The sequence below is a fragment of the Balaenoptera ricei genome, chromosome 1 (assembly GCF_028023285.1).
Source record: "Balaenoptera ricei isolate mBalRic1 chromosome 1, mBalRic1.hap2, whole genome shotgun sequence".
NCBI lineage: Eukaryota > Metazoa > Chordata > Mammalia > Artiodactyla > Balaenopteridae > Balaenoptera > Balaenoptera ricei.
The window spans coordinates 116,086,208-116,105,463 of NC_082639.1; the positions used below are offsets into that span (position 1 = coordinate 116,086,208).

The 19,256-nt window shown below is 41.9% G+C and overlaps 1 non-coding gene across 1 annotated transcript; it reads right to left on the minus strand.

The window, feature by feature from the left end:
• Positions 1-18,762: 18,762 nt before the first annotated feature.
• Positions 18,763-18,836, minus strand: TRNAR-UCU (transfer RNA arginine (anticodon UCU)). The gene has a single exon. It is a non-coding gene; the product is annotated as a tRNA-Arg (tRNA).
• Between the last annotated feature and the right edge of the window lie 420 nt (positions 18,837-19,256).

The following is a 19,256-nucleotide window of genomic DNA, read 5'->3' on the forward strand; positions in this document are numbered from 1 at the left end:
GTTTAGATCCAGGCTGTGAGAGTAGATTTAGGAGACACATATAAAAACAATAATAACAATACCAATAATAAGGTAGAAAGGAGAAAGACCTTTTGCTGGCCCAGAACGTTACTCTTACTAGAATGTAAGATGTCCATAGGGTGATTTTCATTTTTTAATAAATGTTTATTAAGCCTATATGAACTGCTAATTTTTGATCTAGAGCTCAGACAGGAGAAGACACTCATTCAGGACCACATGGTTATAAAAAACAAGACAGAAAATAGAAGAACAGGGAAAGCACAGGGAGGAAGAGCACAGATGAAATTAAACAGATGTGACTTCAACTCTCAAGTCTATCACTTAGAAGCGATCTAATTTGGGGTGAGTTACTCACCTCTCTGAGCCTCAGTTTTCTTATCTCTAAAGTTGGAACAGTATGTACTTTTCAGGGATCTTGTCAGGATTCGAGGTTGTTTTTCTAATGTAATTGGTTCATGAATGATTCCCTAGAGGGAAAGAGGACAGAGAGAGGAAGCTGTAGGTAGTAGGTACTCTTACTCCAGGAAACATGGGGCCAAGGTGGCCTGAGTGTCAGGATAGCAGAATTTCAGGCAGGGTTATATCCATATTTCCATGTCCTTAGGGGATGAAAGATTAGAAAACTTGCAGTTCTCACAATCCATACTATAGTGACCATAGGAATTCCTAGCTGCAAAAAGCATTTCAAGTCTGGGGCCAAGATTTCTGAACAGAACGTTTGCAAATCAAGCCCTTCCTTCATTGCTTTCTGAACATTCCAGACCCTCAAATATGTGTGCAGGCCAATGCCCCCTTCTTTTTCTGCCTCTAACTTTGAATCTCCTGTTTTCTGACATTCTCAGCCTCCTGGGAGACTCCTAACCACATCCATGTGATAAGAGATATTCTTGTCTGAGAATGAGGGTTAGGGAAGGAAGAAGTGAAACAAAGGAAAATGTGCCACCAAAATTTCACTGGCCTGAGAGTGCCCACCCATTTCCTGCACTGTGGTTATCTCTAAAGGGAGAACCAGGTAATATCCCTGCCTCCAGGTTTGCAAAGTCTCTGGTATTATCAGTAATGAAAAGACAACCTAAAATTGGTAAAAAAACATATCACTTTGGAAAGCAATAAAGTATACCCTGATGAGGTTGACTAGGAATATAACCTATGATTTAGCAATCTTATTCCCAGGTATATAGTCTGAAAACTCTTGCACCATGAGATACAAGAATATTCTAGCAGCACTGGTCATAACAGAAAAAGCTGGAAACAAATCACGTGTCTGTCAAAGGCAAGGTGTATTAATAAATTGTGGTATATCCATATCATGGTGCACTACACATCTGTGGACATAAATAAACTGTTGTACGTCTAAGGACATGGATAAATCTCAAGAAACACAATGATGAGGGAACCAAACAACACAAAAGAAGGTTTCCACTTATATACAGTTTAAAAATAACCAAAACTAGGTAACATATTATTAAGCTATAAAGAAAACTAAGGGAGTGATTTGTTACATCTGGAGGCTGGAAGAGGGGTACCATTGAGGAGGCTGACCCAAGCATCTTCAGAAGAACTGGCAATGTTCTCCTATTAAGCTGGCTGGTTGGAACTTGAGTGTTTATTTGATGATCATAATTATACATTTTAAACTGTTCAGATATTTTATATACATCCTTGGCTATGAATAATTTATTTCACAATAAAAAAAAATTAATGTAACCCAAATGTGCATGGGCTCCTTGCAGAGTTGCCTCTGCTCTTACTCTACACTGAGCCCAGGAAGAGCACCAGTGTCAACCTTGACAAATAGGACAAATTTTTTTAAACGTTTTGTAGAAGATGGAAATGAGTGTTATATATTGTGTAGCACATGGCAAAAGTTAAACTTTCCCTTTAATCATTTCTATTCTTCCTTTTTTCCTGCACAAATGCTTTCTCTTTCTCATACGTCTGTCTCCTCCGAAGCCTTGAAGAAGCCCGTCTAGAAACTATGACGATCAATTCTTCCCACCTCACAGAGCCAGCTGTCCTGGCCAGCCCTAGCCCCCGCAGCATGACTGGGGGGCATTGACTGATACAGAATTTTGAATCTCATCAAAAAACTATTGACTACCACAACAAACTAATGTCAGAAAAGAAAAAGCACAGATGAACAGGAATCTGTCCCTGTCAAAAAGGAGTTACAAAGCCAAAGAGTACTGACAAGAGAGATGTTGACTATCTTAGGAATTGGCAAAATTAGTTTCATGCCATGAGAAACAGAATAGGTCCAATCACTCATTCACTCATTCTTAGTTCATGGTTTCACCTCATTCTTAGTGAGAGAATAGAAGCCACTGGATATGAAGCCCCACATCTTCTGACCTACAAACCCACCTACTGACCTGCACTCATCACATACTTCCTCCCTCTCGAAGCTCAACCTTTCCCTTGGGTTCTGGACTCCATCTTTTCTTAAATCCTAGAAGACGTCAAGCCTTACATTATCTTTCTTCTCCTGAACCTCCAATTTCTGCCCCTCTCCTGGATTATCTTCTTTGGCCTAAAAACATAATCCACTATCTCTCTTTAAGAATATAACAACAACAATAATCCTTCATTGATCCACACCTCTCCAAACCTACTGGTCCATTTCTCAGTTCTCTTCTACAGCCAAACTTCTTGAAAGGGTGACTTACACACACTGCCTCCGTTCCTAAATTCTGAATTTTATACTACTGAAATCTAGCCTCTGACTTCACCGCTCACTGAAACTGTTCGTGCTGAAACACTCACTGACTTCCATGTTGTGCAAAGTTCAATGGACACTTCTCAGTCATGTTACTGAACTTCTCAGCAATGGCGCTCCCTCTTCCTTATAACTTTTCTTTTTTGCTTCCTAAAACCACTTTCTCTCTTACTGGCTGTTTCTCCTCAGTTTTCTTGAATGGTTCCTCCTCCTTTACCCAAATTTCAAATCATGGGGGTCCAAAGAGCTTGTCTGAGCCCTCTTTGCTCTTCTCTCTACATTTTCTTCCCCAAATAACCTCATCAATTTCCACAGGTCTACTACTTATGATCTTTATGTAGAGGCCTTTTAAATTTACACGTGAAGCCTCTGAGCTCTTCTGAGCTTAAAACTCATATCCAACTACCTGGCTCCAGCCTTCTCTTGGAAAATTTACACACATCTCAAATGTAAATAGAACTCTTATCTTTCTCTTGAGCCTGTTTTTTTTTTTTTTGAAGTATATAGTTGATTTACAATGTTGTGTTAATTTCTGCTGTACAGCAAAGTGATTCAGTTATCCATACATATACACTCTTTTTTATATTCTTTTCCATTATGGTTTAATCTTAGGATATTGAATACAGCTCCCTGTGCTATAACAGTAGGACCTTGAGCCTGTTTCTTTCTCCTTCTTCCAAATCTTCCCAGATCAGTACATAGCAATCCATTACTTCAGTGAGAAACATCCTTGATTCCTTTCTTTCCTTCATCATTCACATCTAAATCATCAAAATATCTGATCAATTTCTATCTTTAACATATAATCTCAAACCTACATTCTTCTGTCTTTACTGCCCTTGCATGACTCCAAGACAGTACTATCTCCTTCACTGTGATGGTGATGTTCCTGCAGCACTTTGTCACTCATCTCCCAAGTCCTCCCTTCTGAACTCCTAACTATGGGGCAACATCTCTGTGTGATCTCACTCCTGTGTCTGTCCAGGATGCCCAGCTCATTCTATTCCATCCATATTTAACTCAGGGCCTCATTCTGCCCTTTCCTCTGCCTGGAGTTAGCCCCCCTTTCCCAACTGGGAAAGGCTTCTTGTTCATCTTACCCAAAGTACCTCCACCCATCAGCTTCTGTCTCAGTCTCTTATTTATTCCCTTCCTAACAAACTAATTACAAATGGTGGCTACTTCATTTATTATTTTTTTTTCTGCTGCTTTCCTTTTTGTCAATATCTCCTACCTGAATACATGTTTCACGAGGGTCAGGGCCTCCTATGTCTTGTTTATTATTCTTCTTCCAGTTCCTAACACAGTGACTGATATAAAATAGTTGCCAGACATAGCGACAGAAGCAAGATAATGACAAAGGCATCAAAAGTCCACAATAAAATGACTTCAGTGTAAATTAATCGCCTCTTAACGTGTCAGCCATTCTGTTGGGGAGACAGAAATAAAAGACAAGTAAATATGGCATGGGGAACGCCACGACAGAGGTACACACAGGAGGTGACAGGCAGTCAAAGGTAAGGCACCTGATCTAGATGGGGTGGGAAGGTTAGCCAAGAAAGGCTACACAGAGGAGTTTGACATTTCAGAGGTTGTTTTAAGTCATCCAGTGAGGAAATGGAGGAAGGGCATTCCAAGCGGAGTGAATAGATAAAGTGTATCAGTCGGAGAAGACTCTTCTCCATCTAACTCCTCCAGCCGGAAATGTGTAAACCAAGGGCTCTGCTTACACTCTCCTTTCCTTAACCCCAAACTAGACAAATGTGCCACACTGCAAAATGTCATCTCATCCCCACCCTCTGCTTCCAGGAAGTACTGTCTTTATTAATCTCAGGCACACCTACTTAAAAAGATATATTTAACCCACCTGTAAAATGCACAGATCTCAAGCAAAAGTAACAACTTGGAATACACTGTCTGTGTGCAAGTTTGCTACATTAACCTGAATGACAGACTCACCTGAGATGATGTTGCCATGTCACAATATCACTTACTCCACGCTCAGCAAAGGCAGAGAACAACCCAGAACTAGGATCGTGGTCCAGGAAACTTTTGAAACTGTGTGTTAATGATGGAGAAGTTTCTGTGGCTGTGCTGTGTAAAGTTGTTTTCTCAAGACTTCTATAGTTTTAAAAAAAAGCAGATAGGTAGTGAAGATTAGCCAGACTCTGGGTATAATCATTCATTTCTAAGACCTGTGGATTCACAGGAGTCATTTTGAGGTATATTTAATTAAGGAGAACTTTAATACGATGTTTCTTTCCACCTTAAGGATTTGAAATTACACTTTAAAACACAAAAGTTAAAATGAGAAGCACTTTTAGGAATAATCTTCTTCACCCCTTCGTTTTATAATCCAGGAGACTTAAGACCAAAAGAGTAAGACCATTCATGTAATCAAGGTGTTTGTGGTGGTTAATTCTATGTGTCAACTTGACTGGGCCGGGGGTGCCCACATACTTGGTCAAACATCATTTCTGGGTGTGTCTGTGAGGGCGTTTCTGGATGAGACTAACATTTGAATCTGTAGCCTGAGTAAAGCAAATTGCCCCTCCCAATGTGGTGGGCCCCATCCAATCTGTTGAAAACCTGAATAGAATAAAAGGCTAAGAAAGAATTTTTCCTCTCTGCCTGACTGTCTTCAAGCTAGAACATCAGTCTTCTCCTGCCTCCGAATTTGGACTTGGACTGGAACTATATTATCTGTTCTCCTGGGTAGGAGTTTCTCAGCCTCCATAATCACATAAGCCAGTTCCTAATAATAAATCAATCAGTATCTCTCACCCTTCCTTCCTTTCCGTACACACACACACAAACACACACACATTATTGGTTTTATTTCTCTCAAGAATCTTCACTGGGGGCTTCTCTGGTGGCGCAGTGGTTGAGAGTCTGCCTGCCAATGTAGGGAACACGGGTTCGAGCCCTGGTCTGGGAGGATCCCACATGCCGCAGAGCAACTAGGCCCGTGAGCCACAACTACTGAGCCTGCGCGTCTGGAGCCTGTGCTCCGCAACAAGAGAGGCCGCGACAGTGAGAGGCCTGCGCACCGCGATGAGGAGTGGCCCCCCGCTCGCCGCAACTAGAGAAAGCCCTCGCACAGTAACGAAGACCCAACACAGCCATAAATAAATAAATAAATAAATAAATAAGGCAGATGCTTGCTTTAAAAAAAAAAAAAAATGAATCTTCACTAATACAGTGTTCAATGTCATCCCAAGGGAACCACACATCCGACCTCAATAGCTTCCTCCAACCACCAAAGTCCTGGGGTTCCAGGTCAAACGCCACACCATTAGCAGCATTCGCCACCCAGGTCCTGCCATTTTTCTGTGTGACTCTCTGTCCCCATGGGTGGCCTGTCCTGAATCCTACCTTCTCTTTTTTTTAAATAATTGAAGGATAGTTGATTTACAATATTATATTAGTTTCAGGTATACAACATAATGATTCAATATTTTTATAGATTCTACTTCACTTAAGGTTATTATAAAATATTGGCTATATTCCCTATGCTATACAACATATCCTTGTAGCTTATGTATCTTATACACAGTAGTCTGAACCTCTTAATCCCCTACCCCTATATCGCCCCTCTGCTTTTCCCTGCCCCCACTGGTAACCACTAGTTTATTCTCTATATCTGTGAGTCTGTTTCTGTTTTGTTATTTTCTTGCCTTCTCTTTTCTTAGACTTTTCCATTCCCATTAACCTTCTCTTTGCTTCTGCTGCAAGCAGATTCTTTTCCTCATGTAAATTGATACAATCAAATACTTTATACTCTGAGAATAACCTTGCAGCATCACAGCTAGTTCACTGAATTGCTCCCAGCCTCTTGCCTGCTTTTTGACCCATCCCTTAGTCCCCCTCTGACTTCATTTCCATGCACACCCAGCTTTGCTCCTAGGGGCTGTAGAAAACCCCCACTTGCCAGTATCCTAAACCTCCTCCGTCTCTGTCCTTCCTCCACATCCGTTTCCCTCCCCCCAGACTGTAACTCCAGTCACTTCACCTGTCAGCTTTCTCCACGCTTGTACCCAGCTGTGAATCGCTGCTAGAGAAAATCACACAGCTATGAATTAATGATAAACTTTATCTGTGTTCTCCACGCTGCTCCACAAACATACTGTGCTTCCTACTCAGCTGACTCTCCACATTTCAATAATAATTACTTCAAGATTTCTTCACTCTCTTCAGATACTTGACCCCTCTACATCTGAGTTCACTCTCAGAAAATTACTCTTATTCTACTTCATAGAAGATAGAGATCCATCAGACCAAACTCCTTCAACTTTCTAACTATAGTGGATTGAATAGTGTCCCCACTAAAAAAAAAAAAAAAATGTCCAGATCCTAACCCTCAAAACCTGTGAATGTGACCTTATTTGGAAAAAGAATTTTTGCAGACATAACTAAGTTTAGGGTGAGCCCTAAATCCAATGGCAGGTCTCTTGATAAGAGAAAGGCAGAAAGAATTCTGAGACACAGAGAAGCTGGTCATGTGATGATAGAGGCAGAGGTAGGAGGTATGCAGCCTCAGACAAGGGACCCCTTCAGAGGGGGAGAGACCAGATGACGCCTTAATTTTTGGACTTCTGACTTCCAAAACTGTGAGAGAATAAACTTCTGTGTTCTTACACCACCCAGTTTGGGGTAATTTGTTATGGCATCCCTAGGAAATTAATAATGCCAATCAAGCTGGCACTTACCTGCATCCGTAACTGCCCCATATCCTTCCTCTTTATTTACAAGAACAAAGGGTGGATACCTCCTATTTATGTCTCCAGCTAGGCTGAGGATCACACAACAAGACCTTGTGATTAATGGTGCAAGTCTCAAGTCAGATGCATGGTTATGAATCCCAGCTCCACCATGTACTGCATGGCCTTGGTACCTATCTGTGCGTCAGTTTCCTCATCTCAAAGAAATGGGATAATAAAAATAGTACCTCTCAGAGAGGCTCTATAAGACTCAAATGAGATAGTGCTCTCAGAACAGTTCCTGCACAAAGAAGGGCCCAGTAAATTATTATCTTTTAATTAGCTCTGGTTATCTTCTTAGGGACTAAACTATTTAGTGAGTATTTCCTTTCTTGTTCCTTCAGCCTTTCTTTCATGGGATAATTTCCATGAGTGTTGAAACATTCTCAACCCTTTCATTTCCAAAAAACAACAACATCCCTCCCCTAACCATACTTCTCCCGCCAGCTCCCACCCCATCCCTAAACTCCATTTCACAACAAATCTGCACTCACTGCCTCCACTTTCTCATCCCTTCCTCATGCCTCAGTTCGCATGTGAACCAACTGAAATCGACTCTGGCCCTCCACTGCACCTGCACTGGGCAAGGCCACACATGACTTACTTCTAAAGAAAACATCAGTTGTTATCAGCAGGCTTTGCCACTGCTGCCCACACACCCTTTTTCAAGAGCTTCTTTCCATTGGCTCTGGCACCTGTCCTCCTGGTTGTCTCCCAGGCTCTCTGGCCGGTCTCCTGTGTTGGCTTCCCCCTCTTCTAATGATTCCTTAAATGATGGGTTCCTCAGGGCTTCTTTTAAGCCATTCTTTTTTCTGTACCTTCAGTGAGATGTCGACCACTCCCAAAACATCAATTTACTCCCAACAGGCTGATGATTCCTGACTTGTCTCTCTAGCCCAGATTCCTCTTCCTCATTCCAGGCTTACATATCTCATTGCTCACTAGACATATCTACCAATACGTCTTAGACATTTCAAATTCAACATGTCCAAGGGGGAATACTCACCTTCCCTGACCATTTCGAGAATCTACATCTTGTCTAGTACACACTGTCTCACTAAGTGGCACCTCCCATCACCCCTTGGTTCAAGCCAGAAAGCTGTGAGCCATCCTGGACTCGTCTCTTCCTTTGACCGTAAAACCAATTTCCACCAAGTCTTATCCATTCAACATCTTAAATATCTCTCAGATTCACTCACTTTTCTCCTTCTCCACTGCCCTAATATAAGCCAATGCCACATCACACATACCTTGAAACTAATGTCCCATCGGCGGTTTTCCTCCAGAACTTCTCCAAATTTCAGCTAGAATAATCTTTCCAAATATAAATCTGAGTGTGGTCACCCCTACCCCCATACACACACAAACAGTTAAAATTTTTCATTGCTGGTATTTGCTCTTATAATAAAACCCAAACTCCTTAAAAAGATTTATCAGCCCCTCCACAGTCTGGCTCTCAGCATTTGACTCCCGTCCCATAGCCTGCCTGGTGTCTTTTTTTTTTTTTTTTTTTTTTTTTTTTTTTTTTGAGTTTGAAGTGACTTTATTTTTTTTTTTTTTTGAGTTTGAAGTGACTTTATTTATTTATTTATTTATTTTTTTTTTCTGGTGTCTTTTTGTTCTCCCTTTCTTCCATGGCTTCATACCACTTCTTCCAGGAAGACCTCCATGACTCTTTGTCCTCCAGATATTCCATGACATTCTCTGTACTTCTTTTAGCAGAGAACTCACCAGAACATGTTGGGATGCCGTAATTAATGTCTGCTTTCCACACTATGTAGCAAGCTCTGTAAGGGTCAGAATCATGCCTGTCTTGTTCCCCATATCTCCCCAGTGCTTCTCAAAGCTCCTGACACACAGTAAGCATTTAATGAAGACGGGCTGAGGAAATAGACAAATGCTTTTCTAAGAGGGAGGGGATATTTGTATACATATAGCTGATTCACTTCACTGTACAGCAGAGACTAACACAACATTGTAAAGCAATTATACTCCAATAAAAAAAGTAAACAAATGCTGCTTTTCTTGTGAATAACTCAGTACTTTATACGGCATTTCTCTAAATTCCCCGTGAATCATGACTGAGTTTGTATATGTAAAATGACCATAATTAAAAGTTATTGACTGAATTAAAGGAGCAATTAGAGTGATTTATCCCTGAACTCTCCCGTAGAGTAAGTTAATTCAAAGGAAAGGAATTATTTGAAGAAAACCTAGAAACTGGGAGCCGTTTAGTGCTGTGACCTGGAGACCTTGGAGAAAAGGTTTTAATGGCGTCGTACTCAGATTAAGATAGACCATGAAAAGGATCCTTTATAGTAGCCTGGTTTCCTGAGGGGTCAAGTTTGGAAATTATAAAGAAATACATATAGAGGAATTTAGGATAGGAAGCCACGGACAACATCCAAATTTGAGGGATTACTAAATAAGACATCTCTTAACCTGGTCAAAGTTGGACTCTATCTTTTATACTTTATACACCTTTAACCGATAATCTACTTCTTATTCGCGCCCCTTCAGATAAGTCTGACATCTTATTTCTCTTCTTTCATATATGGATCATGGATGAGGTTTACAGACAACGCGTGCATTGAAATGGGATAGATGCGATCTTTGACCAAAATCAAGTCAGAAAAGAACACATTTTAATGTTTGTGATATGACATGCAAATAAAGAAAGTAAAAGAGTATCTAATAAATGAGGCTCACATACCATGAGGGAAATGCCATATGCAGGAACACTGACTTTCCAGAGAAGAAAGGTTTTAGATTTTGCATTGGAAAAGCCTGGCTGGCATTGTTGAGCAAGATTTCCAGCAGGTGGCGCCCTGAACCAATTAATGGGAAACACAAACACCAATGTGCTGTTGGACATTTTAAGAATTAAAATGTTTTAAGAATTAAATCACCTCCCTTTTTGAGATATATATACTCTGCTCACACACTCACGAGATTGTGGAGTCCATGCCCTCTGTGAAGACACATATACATGCGCCTAGATACATTCCTCCACTGGGGAATAGAGTAGCATTAGATATACTACTACTATACTATGAAGGCTAACGTTAACAAGCCAGACATACAAACACACATACATATGTATGTGAATTGGATCTGCTTCTCAGGGCCAATCCATCTCCTCCAAATTGGTCCTTTAACACCATCTACTAAATAGTCCACATTTCTCTGCTATATTAGCATTCTCTCTCTCTCTCCACCATAACTAATCCAACTTTCTATGCTTTCTTCAAACACGCAACACCCTCTTTTTCCCAGTTATTCTCACAAGACGACATGATTACTTACTTTAAAAGAAGGAGGAGGAGGAGGAGAAGGAGGAAGAGGAGGAGAAGGAGCCACCTGCATCATCAGGTGAAATTTTCTTATCTTCCGGATGTCAACATGCAAATCTACATCTGCACACATGCTACCATCCTACAGCAAGAGAGAAGCTGACTCTCCAGCTACCAAAGTGAATCCCTTCACGGCACTCTACGTCATATTCCCACCCCGCCTCCACTTCCTCAGAAACCTTGGCTATCATTTTTGCCTTTTTCCTCTATTTCTCTCTCTTGACTATTCAAACTCTCCCTCTCAATGACTTCCTGCCCAGTGGTTTTCAAACAGCTCAAGTCTCTCCCACTGCAAAAACAAATAAAATGGGTGGATGTATAGATACAAGTTTGGCCATGAGTTAATCATTGTTGAAACTAAGTGATGGGTACATGAGGGTTCGTGATACTACTCTGTTGAATTTATTTACATTGGAAAATTTCCAGAATTAAAAGTTTTAAAATAGGAAAAACAAAAAGATGTTCTTGTTTGGCTCTTTCTGCCATCCAGCTCACCACCCTCCCCTCACCCCTTCTCAGCCAAACTTTTAAGAGTTGCCTCTCTGTGTTCCCTCCATGTCGTCCTCTCCCCCTTCCTCTGCACTCCCATCCAGTTTCTTGCCCTGATACTCCATAGAAAGTGAAATAACTCCCACCACTGGCTTCCACGTCACTGAATCTAACAGATAAGTTTAGTTCTGCTTATTCTTGACTTTTCAGTAGCATGTGGTACTCAATTAAGTCCCATCTTGAACGCTCCCTTCCTGTGAGTTCAGAAATGATAATATTCCAGTTTCCCTTATTTCTCTTGCCATTGCTTTTCTCTTTTCTACTGTGCCATTAAATATTAGAGTTCCTCTTAGCTCATTCTTAGGTCCTTCTCACTCTACACTTTCTCCCAGGTGATCTCATTCATACTTTTGGCTTCAAATTCCAACATGCAGATGACTCCTAAAATCAAACCATCAGTTCAGACCCTGACCCAGCTCTCAACTTCAGAGCACCTCAAAGTTAGAAGCTCAGAGCTGAACTCACCTACCCCGAACCTGGTCTTCTTTCAGTGTTTCCTATCTCAGTCAATGGCAGGCAAGCCAGAAATCTTGGAGCCATACTTGACAAGTCCTTCCTCTTTGTACCATTTCCAACCCACCACCAAATCCTGCACATTTTAGCTCCTAAATATCTCTAAAACCCACCTATTTCTCTCTGTTTGCACCACTACCCACCCCCCACCCCCCAATCCAAGCTAACCTCACTTTGCACAACAACTACTGAACTGCTATTCAGCTCCAGCATCTATCCTGGCACCCTTCTACCCTGTCCCCTGAGCAGCAGCTGTAGTAATCAGTCTAAAATGCAAAGCTAATCATGTTATTCTTTGACTTAAAACCCTTCAGTGGTTTCTCCCTGTTTTTCAGATAAGGACAAAACCCTCTGCAGTCACAACAAGGCCCTGTGGGGTCAGCCTCCTGCCTCTCTCTCCAACTTCATTTCACGCCACTTTCTGCCTTCCTCTCTGTAGTGAAACTACACTCACTTTTCAGCCATTTGTCCTCCCTCCCACCACAAGACCTTTGTGCTCCCTGTTCCTTTGTCTGGAAAGCTCTTTCCTTCATTCTTTGCCTATTTCCTACTGATCTTTCAGATTCAAGTCAAGAGACATTTCCTGGAAGAAGCTTTCCTTGGCCCCTCTGAGGAGGTCAGCTCCCTCTGCCATAAACGGCCTTGGCTCCATCGACCTCTCTCACTCACAGTTGCAATTCTACATGTATTTGTGTGATAATCTCTGTCTCTTTTTGCTTATCCTTGTATCCCCACACCTAGTTCGATGCTTAGCACGGAGTAGGCACTAAATAAATATCTGTCGAATGAGTAACTGAATGAATGTTCATTCCCTGCCAGGTTTCTATCTACTTAACCAGTCTCTAGGCTATCTCCCCCGTCACCTCTGAGTGAATACTCAGGGGTCACAAACTCATTTTTAATATTAATATACCTCTGTGATTTTATAACTGATATATACCAGACACCCATATGTGGGACATGCCAGTCATTTTTATTATAAGGTTTGGAGCCACATAAATATTTTTGTACCTAAAAATGCAGATATAATGAAATAGAACCCCAAATTTGTACTAGAATGTAGCATAAAGTATGAGACTTCAAAGCAATGTTGTACTTGGCAAAAGCCACTTTAGGCTCTGCTTCGTGACACCTGGGGGTAAGCAATCACTCTCCTCCACTACTTGGGGCACACTTAAGTACAAAAATTTTAAAGTACTGTTGGAAGTTTGTGCATAATTAGAAAAGAAAAAAAGTTGCATATTCCTTCAAAATAAGTATAATTGGTTCTAAATTGTCTGCTATTTTGGATGGTACCATTTCCCTAAAAGGGGAGAAGGAAGAAGAATATTTGGGGTTGTTAGTGATTCCCAGATGATGCTTCTCTGAGACTCAGGACTGAACTGGGTGCATGGCAGGCAGCAGTCTCCAGGAAGTGCCCTGGTCAGGAACACAGCAGCCGATCTCTGGTATCCTATCTCCTCCCAGCTCCGCAGGAATTTGTCTTTAGTCTCATCCCACCTTCCCTGTATAGACATACTTGCCCTCATACCTAGCTTTAAAGCCTTGCATTGCTCCTAGCAGAAAAAGGCTTCACATGACCCTCTCCACAGGGCCTGTGAAACCTTGTCCCCAGGGCTGGACTAAGGATTGCTGCAAGGTTTCGATGCTCAGAACCCTAGAGAGAAATCCAGGGCTCCCACAGTGACCACAGGGGAGTGAGTCCTCTGGAGGGTAACTACTATAGAAGATACATTGTGCACTTCTTATTTCCCTTGGCACTCTACTATGTCCAAGCATTTTCAAGGTGGAGAAACATGTGGTCCATGGCTAAGTCCCCCAGAGCCTCACACAGGATCTCCAAGAAAATAGCTTGAGGCATGCAGTCTGAAGAAGTCTGGTTGGACAAACTGTCCATAAACAAAGGAAGCCAGTGTTTGTTTTTGCACCTACTATGTATCTATGTATCCAGACACTTTTCCATTTTACCTTATTTAATTCTAGATATTATTTGGCTCATTTTCTAGATGAGAAAACCAAGGCTCAAGAAACCTAGTGCATGCCCAAAGTTATGCAAGTAAAGAGGAAGCCCTCTGATGCAGACCCAGGTCCCTGTCATCCCCATGCAGTTTTTCCTCCACTATGCTCGTGTTTCCAGCTTCTCGTATCATGTGACTCTGTGCCTCACCTGCTGTCCATTCTCTCAATGGAACCACCACAGGAAAACATTACCATTGCAGAAGCAAAAAGATATATCTTCCAAGGAAGACATGGAGAAGTTTAAAAACATTCTGTTCCATTATAATTTATAGAAACTGCAAAAGACATAAACACTGAAATCATGATTAGGAGAATAAGTTCCATTTCCTACGGCTCTTAAATACAAACAAAATGAACATTTTTTTTTTTTTCCTAGTAAGTGGAATCATTGTAATGACAATAAATAAAAGTAGTTCCTAGACAAAATATAAATGATCCATGCCAGGCTAGCTCTCCAGAGATGATAAATCACTTTTGTAGGTGGGCATTGTTATAAAACCCTCCACTTCTGGTGATACTAGCTCCACCACTTGGGAACCACAGTGCCACGTCCCGCTGCTTCTAAAAGGTGTTGGGTCCAGCAGACCTGCAAACATTCCACTCCCCCCAATCCAGTCTATTCTTTACCAATAGCCAAAATTATCCTTTTAACATCTAAATCAGATTCTACCACTTCTATGCTCAAACCCACCAATGATTTTCATTAGTATGAAGGAAAGTTTGACTTACAAGCCTTATATCAGCACTTGCCAGTTGGTCTGCAATTGCCCCGAGGTAGTGGTTTGAAAATTTAGTGGAGTATTTTTTGTTTTTGTAATGATTGGGGACCACTGCTAGCCGCAGAGAGGAAGATTACCTGGGATTTGTGTGTCCTGCAATGTGTAGATGCATCTCACACAAAGAAGACTTTGCCCCATGTTGTGCACTTCTTTTGAATGGCCTACTGAAAGGCTAGTTGTTGGTGTCTAGACCTAGGTTCTATCTTATTTTTCCATATAACTACAGTTTCTGCATGGTTTAAAACTTCCTAAAATATTCAGGAATGCAAAATGCTGCATACTTTGCAAGAAGATTTAATTTGTTTTGATGATAAATTTATCAAGTGTGCACCAGCTTGGAAAATCACAACACTGCTTGTGACTGACATTCCTTGTGATATTTAAAACATGCCTGTATTTTTTTTTTTTTGCATATATAACATCTATAGCTGTTGCACTGAAGGTGATTCTTCATATAGGTATGACTGCTAGTGTGGCATTTATGTATTAAAATACACAGCATTTATTACAAATTTATTTCCTTATATTACAAAGAGGATATTTTATTGATTTGTTTTAATTATGTGCGTAGGAAGTTATATAACCTATAAATTTCACTGCAGGAAAGTAAAGGAAAAGTGAGGAGACACTGGACTTATTATACAAGGCAGAGTTGGCTGTGATAGGGTTGAGTACATTATCCTACATGACATGCCCCATATTTATCTCTGAACTTTACTCTTCATCACTCCCTCCCTTCCAACCACACTGACCTTTGTGCTTTCCCTCAAAGCCATCAAGCTCATGCCCAACTCAGGTTCTCTGCTCTTGCTGTTTCTCTGTTTGGAACACCCATCTTCTGGATCTCACTGAGCTCTCTTGCTTCATTCAGTCTTCACTCAAATGCCACCTCCTGGGAAAGTCTTCTGTGACCACCACACTTCACATCACTCTATCTTTAATCATTAGTTCCTCAGCAGGTATCCCTACCTACAATTCTATCATAATATTATTTACCTAACTATTCTTTATCTCGCCCATGGGAATATGCATTCCATGAGGGAAGTGGGCAATGCTATTTTGGATCCCAGTGCCTGCAACATGGAAAGTGGCATAAAGTGGGCACTTGATAAATATTTGTAAAGTGAATGAATTAACGCATGAAGATATCTCCTGTGTTCCTGATCCCTAGGAGCTCCATCTCTTTCTCTTTCCTATCTACATAATTTATAGCCAGTCTAAGTCAGCGCTCATTCTTTCAAATATATCCATCAAATGCCAACCATATTTCAGGCAGTGCGAATACAATAATAAATAAGACATATCCTGCCTGCATACTTTGTAATTAATGATCATCGTCAGCACCCGTGAAGCATTTGAGTCCTACAGTGAAATGAGTTTATTAAAAAAAACCCACCCATTTCTATTTTATATTCTGAGTATCTTTAAAATACAATAATTATGATATTCATAAATTAGAAGTTATCTCTCGTATGTTAAGAAGAAAGTTTTTATCACATATAAAGGAATTTTTACCAATGTGGAAAATCTTGCTGCCGGTGCTGGTGATGTCCTTCTTCAAGTCCCCAAAACATTACCCCTCAGAGGCTGAGGGAGCTAAAGGCTGATGATGTTTGAATAAGTGGATTTATTTCCCTTCAGTGGTGTAGCCAGCAGGGGCCTCTACCCACCTGGCTGAGATGAACCCACCTCTGTAAGGCACAGAGGGACCATCTGCCCTCTGAAGGACTCCACTAGCTAGAAAGTCCATTCCATCCTCTTTGTTAGGGTGGCACAAGTCAGCATCAGCCCCAGTTGGTGGCATACAGCCACAGTGGAGGTTCCAGGCAGGAGCTGATCATTCAGACCCTTTCATTTCCCTACTCTCTGGCCAGGCATCTTTCCCACATGCTGAGGAGAGAGAAAAAAGCAATCCCAAAACTAACAGAGCCTATATACTTGTACAGAGCTGTACAATGGACTTTCTCATTCATTTTTACGTTTGGAGGATAGGTAGTACCATTTTGTATTTATAAACTAGCAAATTAAAGTTCAGAGAGGTTTAGAAACTTGGCAAAGCTGCGACTTAAACCAAGGTCTTCTGGTTCTAAGTTAGAAAATGGAAATCATTGGCTAAAATAAGTTTGGGGGATTATCTGTGAGGTTTATTTCTCACTGGTATAGAACTTCACGTAAGGAGCAGCCTACATTCCACCCTGATCAAACACTTGAACGAATCTCAATTCAGTGCCTACTTGGGCACACATTCCCTCCCAGTTCCCACAATTTCATAAAAACGACATTCCTAGAAAGCTTCTAGAATTGAGAAAACCTTAGAGTAGGCCATGATGAACCTGTACTCTTACCACAAACTTTAACAGTGACAGAGGAACAACCCTCTTAACTTTTCAAAACTGTTACTATTGAGCAGCACAATTATAATAGAATGATGCAGGGGCGGGGGTAGGGGGGCGGCTAAAAGATGTAGGTAGTATTCTGAATTAAGGCTGAAAACTCTGATATGCCCCTTCCCTAAACCTCCCCCCAAAACGCCCTCCCGCCACACACCCCCATCCACACACACAGACCAATTTCCTTTCAGGCCTGACCTTTAAGCAAAAATATCTAGAATAAACTGAGCTAAAAATAGGCTCCAGAAGGGCTGCCCAGGGATTTCAGGTCCACACCAGTATCCTCCAAAGGGCATATCCATGGGGCTGGTAGGAAAGAGTTAATATTCGCATTGGTGTTCTACCAAAGTAACTCAGGAAGGTAAAGCTGTGTTGGTTCTTACTGCAAGAATCCTAAGTCCCTTTAAAGTACCAGACTGCTTCAAAAGAATTTCAGGAGTTTCAACTTGCTACAAACATGTATGTGTCCTAAAGGCTTAAAACGCATCAGTCGCCTTCCAGTGTCCTCCTGTCTGCCCTGTCAATTCCCTACCTCTTGGCATGGTTTGGATTCTCCTCTCTCAGCCCGCCCCAGCTTCCTTAGAACAGGAGTGCACAGCTGGCTGTGTCCTCTGGTCGCCCATCCAGAGCCCCGTGTGGGAGAGATGCTGACTCGCCAGCAGTCAGGAGGAGAGGTGTGTCTTCTCAGGTTTCCTGAGTTCACCTGAGGTAGAGGTCAGTTCCTGGCTTGGGTGGCTCCCTCTAGCTAATAGACTAGAGGCTGCAACGTGAAAGGGAGAGAGCCAGGCCAGCCCAAAGTAGAAAACCAATCTGACCGAGCTCCCAATCTTGCTGAATATGGCCCATTAGATGAGATAGGCAAAGAGAGCAGAAGTGGATGCAGGGTGAGAGAGGTGGTGAGAAAAAGGCTTGTTGGAAACCAGGAATTATGAAAATAACACTCAGATACAAACTTCAAACTTTGTCCTGCAATCAGGAAAGGCTGCAAACTTTTCACAGCAAAGAGCATTTAAGACCTTGACTTTCTTGTACAAGTTTGTCTGCTGCTGGTAATTGGCATGCTGTTGTGTAGTTTATTCCACTGAGACAAAGAGCAATGATTACATCTCACCTTGTAGATGAGGAAGTCGGTGATGAGCATTAGCACAAAAAGCCCACCCTTTGGAATACAAAAGTATAGCCAACAAAGATAGCACAAGAAATCATCCTCTGCGTGACCCCATCCATCTCCTGACCCACCTGGGTCAAGGTGATTGTCACCTTGGAACACAACTGGACCTTTCCTCATCAGCATATGGGACGATCTGCTTTTTTGTTTTCTTGGAGGTAAAGGGATGGAACCATAGTGGTTCCAAAACCTATGGCAAGGCGTCTCTGTCCCTCTGTGCCAATGATTTTTCTATGAAGCAAAGGATTCAAAGGCTGTGTCAGTCAGGCTGAGCAGAGAGATGCAGCAGACATCTGAGCCTTCATTAGACAATGAAAATTAGTAAGGGAGGAACAGAGAAAGAACAAAGAAGGAGGAGAGAGAAAAAGAGGGGAGGTCCAGGATTCCCAAGGAAAGCGGTTTCCTTTCTCTTCCCAGAGCCCCAGGAAGGAATAAATATAATTATCGACCTAGCATGACAGCATACAAAATAAAAGAGGTACCTGCCAGGTGACCATCTCTGCCGGGACTCGAACCCGGAACCTCTGGATTAGAAGTCCAGCGCGCTCGTCCATTGCGCCACAGAGACCTCACCACACACACAGCATCAGCACCAGAACTGAAAAAGCACATACCTTCTGCATCACCGAGCCATCTCAGCATCCTGCTCTCTGAGCGGTGGGGGGACAGGGACAGCTGGAAAATCTGGAGTGGAGATCTACCAGCCGGCTCCATCAAAGCTTTTCTCAATACCGTGGGTCCTGGGGTCCTCAGAGGATTGGAGAAATGTGAAGGTGGTCATTTTCCCAGTCCCAGAATCTCTGATGGAGTAGGACAGAGCTACAGCCTTTGCTCTTCTTTCCTCTCCATCCCTAAGGGAGGATAGGGAGAATGCCTTTCTATTCTCATGCTAATTAAGCAGAGCGCACCCAGCCCAGCAGAGAAAACCGAAGCCTTCTCTACCTCCACCCCTCTCCCTCGCTGTGGTTTCATCCCATTCCAGCTATTC